Here is a 14,605-nt window from a genome sequence, read left to right as displayed (position 1 = left end):
GCTCCAATTTGGGGGCATCTATGAAAGGCCATTGCAGCTCCAGACCTCCCTGTCAAATCATCTGAGACTCCTGTTACAACTTCATCACAGTATAACTTGCCCTTTCGCCCAGTCCTTCTTCCCTCATTCCTTTATAAGCATCTCTCTTAAGAGCCCTCTCCATGTGATGTGTTGTCTGAGTTTCTTTCCCCAGAAGCAGGATCTAAGATTCGCCTACGTTTCCTATGCCCTCTCTACCACTATTCTCCCCCAGTTGAACTCTAGTTAGAGTAGCATCCATTGGGAATATCACAATACCTGTACCAGGCAGATCCCTTCTTCTTAGAGGAACTGAGTTCAGAAAGGGTCTCTACAACTTGCTGTCTAAGCCCCGGGGGTCAAGAGTTGTACTGCTGGTTAGCTTCTCACTGCAAACAGTCTTTATGGGGCGCCAATAAAGTGAGCACTGTTGTCAAACCAAACTCCAAGATTGTCTGCCTTCCTGGATTACAGAGGCCATGAGTGCAGTGACAGGTCAGAGCCAAGAATTTTCTGTAGTAGCAGCCAACCGCAGTAGCAGCGCTAAAACAAAGGTCTCTAGTCTAGGATGAAGCAAGGACACCACTTCATAGGTGACCTTCTGGGACCCAACGCCAGTCTCTTGGGCTGGGCTTCACCATTAACCATGTACAAGGAACCATGGTATTAGAATAGACCCTGTCTTCTCTGGTTTGGTGACTGGGTAACTTGGCATCTTCTTTTAGATTTACAAATATACCATGAATTTCACAAAAGCCAGCTAAGTTAGAGAGATAAAATGGCTCTGGAGGACATTACCAAGAAATGTGTTATCTCTACGAAACAACTCTTTTTATGAAAAATATACTAGAACAGATTGCAGCAGGACAACATGGTCAATAAAGACTTCAGGATTTAATTGCTCACATAGGGGAACATTTTCTTTAACATCAAAGTGAGCTATTTTCCCCAGTACTGCAATGATTGTTACACATTTTGTAGACTCCCCCAGAACTCTCTCTACATGGGATCTGCTAACTACAATCCACACTAAGGCAAACGATTAATTGACTCCAGGAGAAAAATCTTTAAAAATGGTGGGTCTCTATCCTGCTAAACTTGTTTCTCTACTTCTCAGATATAATTTCCTCACTTCAGCATTCAAAGAGAATTTATAGTATGAAACAATTTCATTCAACCGGTAAATTAATTTAGTTTTACAGAGATAACCTTTGTAGAGAATTCCTCTGGTTAGGCAGGATCAAGTGCTGCTTGAAATCAGACCACAAAAATAATTTTTTAATGATCTAAATAGTCAACTAGTAACCCTTGCTGCTAGCATTGTTTCTGTCAAAATTGAAAGAAAGCTAGAAAACTTTTCAGGTTGCCCTCTTGTTTTGACTACTAGGAAACTCAGAACCAAATTTAATGTTTAATGTCAATAACAATTCTTAGCTCAAATTTTCTGATAAAATCCTTCTTTTCCCACCCCAGCTTCATTCTATCTCCCCAATACATAACTACAAAATTTTTTAAAAAATATTTTTGAAAGTTTACTCTGGTAACAAACAGAAGACCAAGAAACATTCTTGAAACTGTAACTATTTCTGGTTTGCTGGCTCAAAATTTTAAAGGTGATAAAAGGGAGGCAGTTAAATCACAAGCAATTAACAAGTGGGCAACAAGGAGAAGATATACAAGTTCAACATCTTTCCAAAGACCAAGACTTTGATATGAGTGGCTGAATATGGATTATATATCCACCATGGGAGGGAAAACAGTTTCTTCAATATGGAATTCATTTTCCCAAACTGAATAGGTCTGCATCTCAAATAGTTCCATCGAATAAACTGTGCCTTAAATCTTTTTTGGATAGCTGAGCCTAAATCAGATTTAGTTATAAAAGGTTTCATTTTACATAACCAATATTTAAAGTTTCTACTGAGTCTTCAAAATGATTTGCTGCAATGCATGTGTTTTTGGTGTGAGTCCAACTTCCCAACTTGTCTAAGTTTCACTGATAAAAGTTCACATTAACTTAGATAACAGGCCAGCACTGAAAGCTCTCAGGCTAGTTATCACTGTTCCCCCATGTCTTCAGCATATTCAGATAAGATGAACTGAATCTTTATAAAAACTGACATTAATTGGCATGATTCCCTATATCAATACCTCAATCAATTTAAAAATATCTTTCCATATTCTCTGTGTGTTGGAATCTGAGATAATGGAGTGTATATGTCAAGATAGCATGGTCTCTGATGTAATAAAAATATAACCCTAGAGTCCTAGTGACTTAGCAAAATAAAGGCTTATTTCTTATTCATGCTAAGTCCCAATGCGATGTTAGCTAACTCTTCGGAGTAGCTGTTCTCCATTCTGTGACATAGAGATGCAAGCCATTTGTACCTTATACCTCCACCACCTTAGTACCTACTCTTCCTTGTATCATGGCTGGAGAGATACAGAGAGTCAGAAAGAAAAGAGAGTTAGAAAGTTGAACATTGACTCTTGAGGGCTTCAACTTGGAGTGACTCTTGTTCATGGCCCAGTGGGCACATGGGAGCATGCATATTCAGTGAACAGCACATGTCTCTGATTCAGGCACTGTAGACCATTCTGAGGGAGTGTGCAGACTTTTCTTACATCTGTTTCTGTGAAAATGTAGGTTCTATCAATGTCACTGTTTTTAAATAAGGTCTTGTGTATAGGGCATATTTGAATGAATACATAACATCCATGCTTATAATTATACACATAAAAACAATATAACTTTGTCTCATCAGATAATTCCTCCTTTGTTTTTTATGAGTGAGTCTTGTGTGGATATTAAGATATTTTTTGATTAAGGCATTGTTTTATTGTTTAAATGATATGGTCAAAGACATACCCCACTTAGGCAGGAAGTAGGTTTTCACTGAAATAAGAGGCTATTCATGGTGCCAGACACCAGAATCCCAACAATCTTCTGGGGGTTAAAAAAAAAAAAAAGAAGAAGGAAGAAAGAAAAAGCAAATCTGTTTTCTCCAAAGGGAAACCAGGATCAAGATGCATTGCTCAGAAAGGTCATAGAGTGATAATGCTCTTCTCAAAGTTGGTAAGACTATCAGGAGATCATCTGCTGTGTGTTGGGAGGAAGCATGACAATAAGCAGACTGAAGGCTGGGGGAGGTAAGGTTCCTAGGCAAGGGACTATTAGTGCATACTGACCTTTTAGAATAAGAACAGAAGAGTGAGTGAGAAGATTGGCCTAGGTCCTGGGACCTTGCTCACTATTTCAGCACTTGGAGAAGTCAGTCTCAAAATTCTTGGGGGTGGACCAAGGGTTTGGTTTATCCTTCAGACCACATTTAGAAAGGAAGTGGAAACTCTTGTTAATCTAGATGGAAATTGAAATGAAGAAAATGAGAAGACCCCAGTGGGCCCAGTGGAAGGCTACAGTCAGAGACAAAGTCAGGATTCAAGTTGATGAGCATGGCTGTGCTGTTTGACACTCCGGGGGGTGAGGGGAGGAAAGATGAGGCTAAGGAAACGGACAGTGGCTGAATCATAGATTCACTTTCAGAGTCAATGTAGTGTCACTATGGGATTGATAGTCATGACAACACATGATAAATTTTCATCTGTGAAGCATCAGCTGGGAGGCTTTTGCAGTCTAGAGACAATGATTTGGGGGATTGTGGTAGTGATGAGGATAGAGCTCCAATATTTGGCAATGGGCTGTGCAGGACTTGCTACTGATGGTGGGGTGGGAGAGTTACAAGTGAGTCATGATGACTTCCAGATTGTAGGCCTAGGAGACTGGGTAATGATGGGGTCATATCCACTGAGAGAGAGCAGAAGCTGGTCAAGTGTGGAGAAGGTAATGGGATGGGTCTGTACATGGTGAATTCGAGCTATTTGTGGCCCAGAACAGATACTCAAGAACTCTTCTTTGATTGCGTGAATTCCTTAATCCTTCAGAAAGAAAAGTAACAACTATTTCCCCATATCTGGACTCCAACTAGAAAGGGTGCTGAGATTATTAGAAATTAAGATAATATTCAATTTTTATTCAAGTTGTCCTCCATTGAGAGTTGGAGGCTGTCCTTGTTACTCATTACTTACTGATGCACTGTTCTGCCCATTGGGTTGCACCTCCCGGTTCCCACTGCTTCAGTCATAGCTGAGTTCCCCAGATCTTCTGTACTCTGTGCCTCTACCAGCATGAACAACCTGGCGTTAGCACCTGCAACACTCACCCAGGAAGCAGGACTCTTACCAGCCCTCAGCTCGCCTCTCATCTGTCCCAAGATCTTAAACCCATGACACTCATTTGACTGGCTTCCCACAGCAATGATGCAGACACCGACTCTGGCTGTTCACAGGCAATCACCGTGTGGTTGCAGATCTCTCTTACTAAAGTAATGTTCATCAACCACATTAGGACTATCAAAATACATGACTGTTCTCCTCCCCCATATTTCAATGAGACACCTTATTCCTGCTTGATACCTGTAAAGTACTGAATGAATGAACGGGAGGTAAATAAATTAAACAGGAGGCCATTAGAAAAATAAACCTCTTACTGTTCTGTCGATACACCTCATGCTCACACACCATGTGGTTTCTCAATAGCCCCCCGTCCCAGGAATATAGACCCCTTATCACAGATTTAGTGCTGAAGACAATTTTCACTAAGAACTACCTGGAAAGTGCCAGACTCATCATATGCGCAGCCTGAAGTCAACATCACGTGTCAGGAGAGGAGTAGGCAGGTCAACAGCCTTCGTAACACAATTTCCCCCAAAGGATGGCAAGGCAAATTTTTTTGCAGCCAAAAAAAAAAAAAAAAAAAAAAAAACCCCACAGTTTTAATTGGAACGATTCAGATTTATTCTTAATTTAATTCAGCTGCCCAGCAGCCCTAATTAGATTTGCATCATGATGTATCTTCAATACTATCTATTTTCATAAATGCAAACTTTCCTGAACATGTTTCTGATGGATCCTGACATTTTAAAATATGTCCTATTGTCCTTTTCTGTGCAGTAGACCAAGCACGGAGTGTTCACTCCTATATCATTGTCACTGTGCTATCAGACCAGATGGCTACTTCATCACAGAATCAAGAATTGGGGATAATTGATGCTGCTCCTCACTCTAGAATGTGAAAAGAGAAAGCATTTGCTGCACACGTGCCCACGAAGAGCAGCCCGAGCTGGCAGTAGCTGCCTCGTCAGAGGGCAGTGGGCACTGCGGCCGTGGCCTTCGCGACTGGGAGTCCATCCCATGGAGCCCGAAGCTCTCTGGTCACAGAGAAAATCCTCACAGCACGTGAGCTGACGCTCCATCCAGTAACCAAATGAAGCCAGAGTGTCCCTTTGTTAAGGAAAACAAGTTGCAATAAAACAGTTCTAAAATGGGAAAGATTATATCTGAATCTTCCATTGTTTCATATTCAAGGATCTCTCCCCTTCATGGGGGAGAAAAAAAAATACGTGTGTTGGCTTAATATTCAGAGCAGTTGTTTTTTGTGTCTCTGACCATTAAATGTTAGAAACGGAAGAGCTATTTATCCTCAGCCTGCTGAAGAGAACAGTGGAAATTTCTTTTTATTGGTCTATAAATAAGCGGAGTCTGAACACACCCTTTATTGGGAGAAGAGCCACGGCAACTCATTACACATACCAACAGGCTCATCACGATTCCTTTTTTGATGTCGCCATAAGCATGCAGATGGAGACATAGACAAAAGATTGTCCTCTCCACTAGCTAACGTATTTAACCTGAGGACCATACTCATATCCCCTGGGTAAAAGAAAAACGCCTATAAAATCAAACATTTCTGGTTAACAGGTGTTATTGTTCAGGAAAACCTAGGTGAATCAGTGAAGTATCATTTAACTCATTAAACACAACGAATCCAATGCTCTTGGTTCCTTTGTTGTACAATCACATAGTATTGACGAAGAAATGTAGGGCTTTGGGGTTTGGTCTGCATCGTACCAGAATCAACTGGTTAATTTAGTTAGAAAAAGATTCCTCCTGAATATCAGTTAAGATGCCTATTTGAATTATACAGACCAAAGATCTGGTTGTGTTCATTTTTGTCTGTGTCAGTTATCTGTGGTTGAGAACATGGAGAAGAGCCACTGAAAATGTCTCAATTATATGGGTAATATAATACATCCCTTTTATCTGAATCTGTTCCATTTTTTCGTTTTCAGATTAGGCAACCTGCAAAAACAGACAGCTACACTAGGGGAATTCAGTTGTGTAGGCAAAATGAAAAGGCTATGAGTGTAAAAAGTGAAAGCAGAACAAACAGAAAGCTTAAGAAATTGGAAAGAACAACAGACAGCTAGCAAGAATCATGTTCCCCCTTCCACAGAAGGAACTGTATGTGCCTGTTCTCTGTACATGATTTGAGGCTTATACTCGTATTAATGATGATACCCCTTCCATCAATATCTTGGCTTATTACCAGTGTCTGGGAGAAATTTTATTGGCTGCTGCAGTTCATTGAGAATTAATTGATATGACACACTTACTCTACATGAACTTGAAAAAAGTCTATCGAGTGAGTGATTTAACTCATTTTATGGTAATTATAAATTATGCCAGGAAACACTGTTACGGGTGGACTTGTTTCCAGCTCTGGGACTGCATATGTGAGTGTTTTGTACTGTCCACATTCTGGATACCCTGACTTTGATGGACAGGCCACCCCCTCAGCCGAGGCATTGATAGGGCACCCTCACCGGTGTTTGCCCCGTGGCACGTTCTTAACCAAATCAGGAGGCAACAACCGACATTCTGAAAGACAGTCTCCAAACTGGATAATTAAAAATTTTCCCCTCACACTCTGCATATTTTAAATAATCTCCTAAGTGTTTCATAAAGTCGGAAAGGAAGAGGGAGGGGAGCGCGGCTGCCAAATCAAACAGAAAATGAAAGATGACTTTAGAAAGAGACTATAAGAATGACTGGCTGCATGTGAAGAACTCTTTTATTTTCATTTCCTGCTCAGTACTGCTGATGAGCAGACGCCGACGATTCTGCCTCTCGGGGAGCGCGCGCCAGTGCCGTTATTAAAAGAAGCCCACCCGAACACGGTCGTTGTTATGCAGGGGCGGTAACTCACATAATGGGGGATGGCATTTCTTTCCACTCGTGCTGCTCCGCTGGTTCTAATAGCAACCTGGAGCTCAATTTCCTCCTCAAGAACATTGCATTTCATGTGGAATGTCAATTATTAAAATGCAGTGTCCCGTGTCTTACTTCTCACTAGATGAATTCATTTGCAAAACTTGCTAATTTATGCAAATGATTCTTAACCTGTAACTGCCTGGAATCTATTTTCCCCTTTCTGGGTTTTGGCAGTTCCAGAGTCTAGATGTGGGAAGGAAATCCATGAATGCAGAATCTGTCAGCTCTGTCATTGTTGTATTGGTTATTGAGTTGTTTAAAAAAAAAAACAAAACACCGCCAGATACAAATATGTTATTAAGTAGAAGCCAGACGGCAGCTGAAGCTAAAAAATCTAGAGATTAAAGATACACCAGAATGAGAGGATCCGGTACCTGCAGGTCCTGACAACCTGAGTGATGTTAGAAGCTAATGACCTCTTTTCTGGGAGAAACTAACTGGTTAATAACCCAAGGAAGGTCTATCAACTACCGGCTAAGACAGATACAGATAGCAGTCAGATAGCAAATGTCTTCCCAAGAATGAACACCAAACTGGCCCGGATTCTAGTAAATACAAAGCACAAAAGGAACTGCATGTAATTTTTAATTTTTGGTTATTGTTGCATGTAAGACAAGGCAAGAAAAAAGGGATGTTTCTCAAAAGAAGGATTGCTGTGTGTGTGTGTGTGTTCAAATATGGGGGTGTTCAAGAGGCCTAGCCTGGTATCTGTGGGTCTGAATGAGTGCTCCCAAAGGTACACCATACACCAGGTCCTGAGGGGTTCCTCCAGATGACTTGGGTTATACGTTCTTAACATCAACAGCATCATATTTTTATCAACTCTTCTGAGAAGACCCTGCAATTTTCCCCTACTGGCCCTGACTGTTATGCAGATCTTTTGACGAGCAGTGTTATTTATAAAAGAACTTTCTGCAAACCTCAGAGCTGCTTTTCCTTTCCTTTCCTTTTTTTTTTTTTTTTTTTTTTTTTTAAGTTCAGGGGAAGGATTCTGATTCCAGGCCTGACTTCTGAATCCACAGGAAATGGATACATCACATTGGTTTTTATTCAATGTTCTTCATTCTGGCAAGTTTCTGAAGGCCACTGGGCAGTCGAACAACCTGGACTGGATTGGCCAGGGAAACTCAACCAGGGAAGCAGCTGGTCACAGTGTGTGTGTGTGTGTGTGTGTGTGTGTGTGTGTGCACGCGTGCGTGTGACAGAGAGAGAGAGAGAGGATGCACAGCTGAGCTTAGTCTGCACATCCATGTGAGCCTCTGCTGTCGACTCCATGCACGAGACCCTCCACTGTCCTCCTTGTTTCTCTTGCTTGCCTCCTTCTGACTTCATCTGCGCCACCTCTACGTGGTCACAAGCTGTCCTTGTAACCTGCTCTTCTGACTACTGGGTTGCATTTTCCTTTTCCAAGTGTACCAATAGTTGCCAAGGACGTAGGGGGCTATTTGTTGTAGATATTGGAATGGATTCTTTCAACTCCACTGCAGGTTCCAATTAAAGAGGAAAAAAAAAAAAAAAAAGAAAAAAGAATCTGCCCTTGGTAAAATGGACAGTCACCACTCCAAGGGACTTGTCCAAACTCCAAAAGAATAATGTGAGAGTATGTATTCAATCACTCACTTTGCTCCCCTTTCTTTCAGAACCATGTCTCTTTAAATTTGCTGAAGAAGATATTCCTTCTGGCCCACAGGATGCCAAAATGACTTGATGATTTATTTATGCAGCACTTGGCAGCCCATAGTCCAGATTGTGGCTGAGGCTGAATCTTATGAACCGCCCCCCAGTGAGTATATTTTAAAATTATATTAAAAATGTATCTTTTGAAGACCTCAGTCATGTTTAGCCCAGGCTTGGGCCCTGAGAAAAACAGTGATGCGAGTAAGGAATTAAGATAGCTAAGAAACTAACTAGCGAAATTTTTATTGTGAGAGATTAGAAAAGTGTTAAGTTTTCCGTTGGGGGAGGAAAAAAAATGGTATTTAGACCTAAATGCTTTAGTGATAGCAAATGTGACCTTCCCTATTTATAGCAATTCTCTGATCATTCAACAATTTGTCGGGCTTCTCCTACGTTCCAGGAAGGATTGTAAGCCCAGGAGACCGTGGTAAAGGAGTAATACCCTGCCCCTTCTCTTCCAGAACAGACATACCAGAGGACAGAGCTGGAAAATACACAGGTAAATAAACGCCACTGGTAAACAGAAGGGTTTCAAGTCACACCAATGAAATTCCCATGTAATAAAGAGGGACACTGAGCTGAGACTGACCTGAGGTGTGTGAGTTTCCATGTTCACCTCAGAGGATGGCTTTTTTAATGTCAAATCAGAAAACAGAGCATCTGACAGAGCAAGTCCCTGGACAATTTCACCACTGCAAATTCCTGGTCCAAAGAAAAAGATACTGTCAAACTCAAAGGAAAGGGTTTATACCAAGAGCAGGGTGTTGAAGAGACCACGGTGCTCAGACAGGATCATTCTAGAAGAGGCTTTGTAGTTTGGCACCATAGAGCCAAACTTTATGCAATGAGTGATTAAATGTTGTGAGGAGACCCAAGTTTACAAGGTCTGAAATAAGGCCAGAGGGGCAGGGTTTTAATCAATGGGTAATAAAAAGTGGCACAGCAAGAATTAAAAACCTAAAATCCCAGCCAGTTTTTACTGAGAATTATTAAGCGTAATACCTCATACTTGCATACCACTTTATGGTTTTTTTAAGAGTACAAGTCACACTTTTTATGCCTTTTGATTCCCTTAACAATCCCAAAAGGTGTTACAATGTTCACATTAGCTGAAGACACTAAGTCACAGAAAAGTCAACTTAAAAATGGCGATGCCGTTCTCTCTACCGTGGCTGACCCCTTCACTCATAAATTCAAATACTTATAATTTTAAAGGAAGGAATTTTAATCACGTTATACTCACTGTTGCTGTAGCTAGTTGAAAATGAAAACTCTGGTAAAGTCCATTATTTTGTCCCTAGTTTTATCCATCTTTATGCAGATTTTTTAAACTGAAGTTACATCTTCAAAGTGCAAACACAACCACTTAAATAAGCAAACTGGCAGAGAAAATTCTCAAGTTGGTCCTATCTACCAAACAAGATAGTTGAAGCCACATTTTGCTATGGAGTCAAGTAGACCAGAAGTCAAGTTCAAAGACTTAGTCTATCTTTTATTGCTGACACAGTTGAGATAGATTTCACTTCACTTGAATTAATACTGAAAAGTGCAGGTCAAAAGGAAGCCTGGAATTATATTTAAGTCTAGGGCAGAAGATACCGAGGGCCTTGTTGTTACTCTTAAAAACCATAGCCAAGAACAATCACAAAAGCGGAGACTCACATGTGAGCAGTTACAACCTAGACCTTTGCTTAAGAACTACTGGCCAAGGAATGAAAACAAAGTAATTCAAATTCAACTTACTGAAATCATATTAGTATCTCTTTCTGGTAAACAAAGATCTTTTCTCAAAACATAAAGTTTCAGGGAATTTATCACTTGCAAATGAATAGATGTAATTATTACCATGTAACATTAATTGAGTGTCAAAAGCATTTTAATTAATTTATTGGGTACTAAAAATTACAAGGATATTGTATAGAAGGTGAAATTAAACACTTTCCTACCTATTGAGTGCCCAGACATAATTCAACGGATAGACACAACTCATCACTCTTAAGCTGCAGTAAATCTATCACCAGTAAACTTACTAGTGATCATCCTTAAAAAAGTGGTTTTATTTTAGTCCTCAGTGGCCAGGCCTGTTAAATAAGATTGCTTTAAGAGAGAATTACGTACATGTTAGTGTGCATTTCATCAAAGGCACTCAAGCATAAATTTGAGTTAGGATTATGTAATTTTGTTGTCAGAAAGTATTAAAGGGGAGAAGTCTTGATTTAAGAGGTGTCCCTTTCTAATTGTCTTGTACACAACTTCATGCTGTATTGAGCTGATGGTTAGGGAAAACTTGGGTATGGTCAGACCTCATATTCTTGAGAATGTGGAAGAATCTTCCTACTGTATTTTAGTCAGGACTCATGTGCTCTGAAGCACTCTTGGATAGGCAGATTCATCTACAGGAGAGCTCATCAACTGGTTGAATGTCTGTATCTCCTAGGACTTTATAAAAGGTGTTCTCAGACACGGCCCAGTATCCTTTGGTTCTTTTTATACCCTTTGAACACTATACTGGATCAGTCTCATTCCTTTTATACATAATGTCGGGCTTCTTTGGTTATTGGAGAAGTTTCTATGTCAAAGCTCCTGTTGGTCTGGGAGTCTGAAGCAGGCAGTACCACAGTATTGACAGAAAGGTCTATCTTGGGAAATCAGGTAGAAACCGATCTTAATCTCAGCCTAATCACCTTCTTGTGAATTGGGGCAGGTATTTTATTTATGAAATAAATTTTATTTCTATCTTTACTCTTTGCGCTTCAGTTTCCTTATTTGGATAGTACCCACTCTGTAGGATGTTGTGATGATCCAATGAGAAAAAAGCCCAGCATGTGGAGTCATACTTAGGAATAGCTCAAAACCGCAAGCTTCCTCACCTCTCAACACTCAAGGATCTTGCCTTCCAAATAAATTAACTCATTATTGATCTCATACATAAGTTCAGGTCACAGACACACAAAGTGAATTTTTGCTGCATATTTCATCTGAAACTTCCGAGTGTTCCACTGGCATTGCCATGTCTTCTAATGTCATCCTTAGATTTCTTGCTGGACAACCACTATGGAAATGGAAATGCGTAGAACAGAATGAATCTCCCTCAGGCAAGGTTTAACCTGAACTCACTCAGCTAATCACACAGTCTAGGGCACAGTAGGAAAAGGAACCACCATGCACTACCCTCTAAGGTGATATTCGATTCTATTTTGCAGGTAGGACTGAGGACCTATGTCATGCCAAAGTCACAGTTCAAACGGTTAAAAAAAAAATTTGGACTAACAATTGCTGAATTCTGTGGCTAATACCCGGAAGGTAATCAAGTCAACTTAATTAATTCATTATTTTCCCATCAAAGACAGCCCTGTCCCTTTCACAGAGACAGGGATTTGGCCCCTTTTAATTAACATGGCTTCCTGGAGGCAAGATTCTAGTCTGTGGTTCCTACAGCACAGTCTATTTCCCTCACAGCTATCTAGACAGGATCAGCGCTGTGCCTTCAAGAGTTATACAATGGAACAGGGGGGAGTTACAGGTAATCCCTGCTTCTGAACTAGCTCGAAATAAAAATTAAATGGGCCTTGAGCGTCTGTGAATTGCAGTGTTTCATTGGGGCCATGGAACACTAAGTGAGGCTCAGAAACAGGGTGTTAATTCAGGCCTAATCATTTAATTCCACTCTGTTATGTGCCGTATTTATCGCCCTCCTGGATCTGTTTCTATGGCCTGATAAAGAGACAGTGATGCTCTGAAGCTCAATCAGGGACCATTTTATTTATATCGTTAGTTAGTCCAATAAAAGCACTGGTTTCAGGTTCCTGCTGTTATTTTCTGTTTTGTAGCCCTGCCATTAACTAAGAATATGGCTTGGGGATTGAATCCCCTGGGCCTCAGTTGCTCTGCAGTTGAAGGGGGCCTTGCAGGGACAGGGGATGGTCAGGACCAGGCGGAGGGCAGAGGAAGCAGGTTTGGTGCAACCAGATGCAAACTGGAAGGGGAGTCAGCTCAGGGTTTAGTTGCAAAAGGGAACCTTCCTTTGTTAACTGTGTTCCCGTTGTGAAAACCTGGCTGGCATTTTCCAGGGTGAACTTAGACCCTTTGAAGCAGTGATTCTGTTTGTGAACCAGAGAGGTCTTCAGAATTTTTTTTTTTTTTTAATCAAAACATACTGCAACTCTCTCCAAAGGGAAAATGGTTTGATTTTCATACAAAAGGAAATAGAATGTAGCTCTAGAGTTGTTTGTATGTGTTGCACAGAGCGGAAGTGAAGAAAAACAAAAGCTGTACTTTGGATCATCTTTTTTATAAATAGTTTTAATTGTGTAGCTTAATTGATTAATTGATTGTTTTCCTAACACTCTAGAAAGGGCTATAAAGGAGCCCAGAATGAGAAAATGATGGTGGGAAACAGATTTATAGAGGTCGCTTGAATTAATGATATGGCGATCAGAAGATAACACAGGTGCGGGAACGTAACATACTGTGTAATTACCGGTGTTTCCAATGGAGTTCATGTGTAGTTACCCATGTAATAACAGACATTATTTCATAGTAGGTATGCAATTAGCTCATGTCATTGGTGTGTAGTGCACAAATGAAGCAAATCATTATTGTTGTTTCAACACTAAAAGATGAGGACATTTTGAGGACCAGTGGGCCTTTTTATCAGGCAGATCATCTTGTTAAGTTTGTCTAACGCATACATGCGGCAAGTAAATTTGAAAAATATTAACAGTCTGAGGCTTCCGTACCTACGCAAGCACTTAGATGTGTGGAGCAAGTAGCACTAAATAAAGGTATATTTGAGGACTGTGATTGAAATCAATGAGCCAATTTGGAAGTGTAAGCATCAGTAACGAAAAGTTATCACACCCTCATTGAGAGATAAGGACTGAATATTTATTCATTTTGCCCACAAAGATTTGTGGACCACTACCTGTGGGAGATAGACAGCTAAAGATTTAGGTCATGCCTCTATGCATTGGGTAGAAGCTGAGGATCCCAGAGATCTTGCCAATTGCAATATGGCAGAAGTAGGTGCCTGAAATGTCCACAACTCAAAGAGCCATCGGAAGTAAATAAAATAAACGATCTGTCTCTCCTAAATACAGGGAGATATATCCTTGAATTGTAGGACATCATCATTGGAACATTTCTAAGTCCCCAATACAGTGTTCTTTAGCACTGGGTGGATGGGCAGAGAAGACAGGAGAACAGCACTGTCTATGGAGACATCTGAAAAACAAGAACAATACTAGTACTTTAGAATTTATTAATTATTTCCTTACACATTATCACATTTGATGTTCAAGTCTAATTTGTGGAGCAGGTAGGCTCTATTTTCAGATATGGTAACTGACTCTCAAAGGGCTCACGTGGCTGGCCCAAGGTTGCTTCTTGACAAAATGGCAGCCTCGGGTCTTGTCACACTTAATCCAGTACAATTTCGCTACATAAAGCCTGAGAGAAGCTATATAAAACAAATGGCCCTACTCTCTGCCAGTTTTAACTTTTTATCATTCTGTGACAAGTGTCGAACTGTGGATTCTAGAGAGGAAAGGAGCTAAGATAAAGAAAGACGTCTGTCACAGATGAAGTAGGCGGCGTGTGGGAGGAGTTGCGGAGAGAATGACAGAGACAAGCAGGCTGAGGAGATGGCGGAGGGGTGGGAAGTGTGGAGGGTGGAGGGTGCAGCAACCGGGGTCAGAGAAAATGCCAGGCCCAGAGGAAAAAGTAAGGAGCCAATGGGAAA

The 14,605-nt window shown here is 40.7% G+C and overlaps 1 long non-coding RNA gene across 4 annotated transcripts in view; it reads left to right on the top strand.

Moving 5' to 3' along the window:
• The window catches only part of LOC106003914, a 35,855-nt gene that overhangs the window by 8,965 nt on the left and 12,285 nt on the right, over positions 1 to 14,605 (top strand). Inside the window, exons 3-5 of one of the 4 annotated variants that reach the window (XR_006602535.1) lie at positions 8,829 to 8,971; positions 9,327 to 9,364; positions 12,069 to 12,168. This is a non-coding gene — a long non-coding RNA (uncharacterized LOC106003914). Of the gene's footprint in view, positions 1 to 8,828; positions 8,972 to 9,265; positions 9,365 to 12,068; positions 12,169 to 14,605 lie in introns of all 4 variants that reach the window. The other 3 variants (XR_006602534.1, XR_006602533.1, XR_001176662.2) reach the window with 3 other exon arrangements.

Source organism: Mustela putorius, unplaced genomic scaffold (assembly GCF_011764305.1).
Source record: "Mustela putorius furo isolate JIRA1106 unplaced genomic scaffold, ASM1176430v1.1 tig00003869_pilon_pilon_pilon, whole genome shotgun sequence".
Taxonomy (NCBI): domain Eukaryota; kingdom Metazoa; phylum Chordata; class Mammalia; order Carnivora; family Mustelidae; genus Mustela; species Mustela putorius.
Note: the sequence above shows the minus strand (reverse complement) of the source record. Positions and strands in the feature narration are given on the sequence as shown.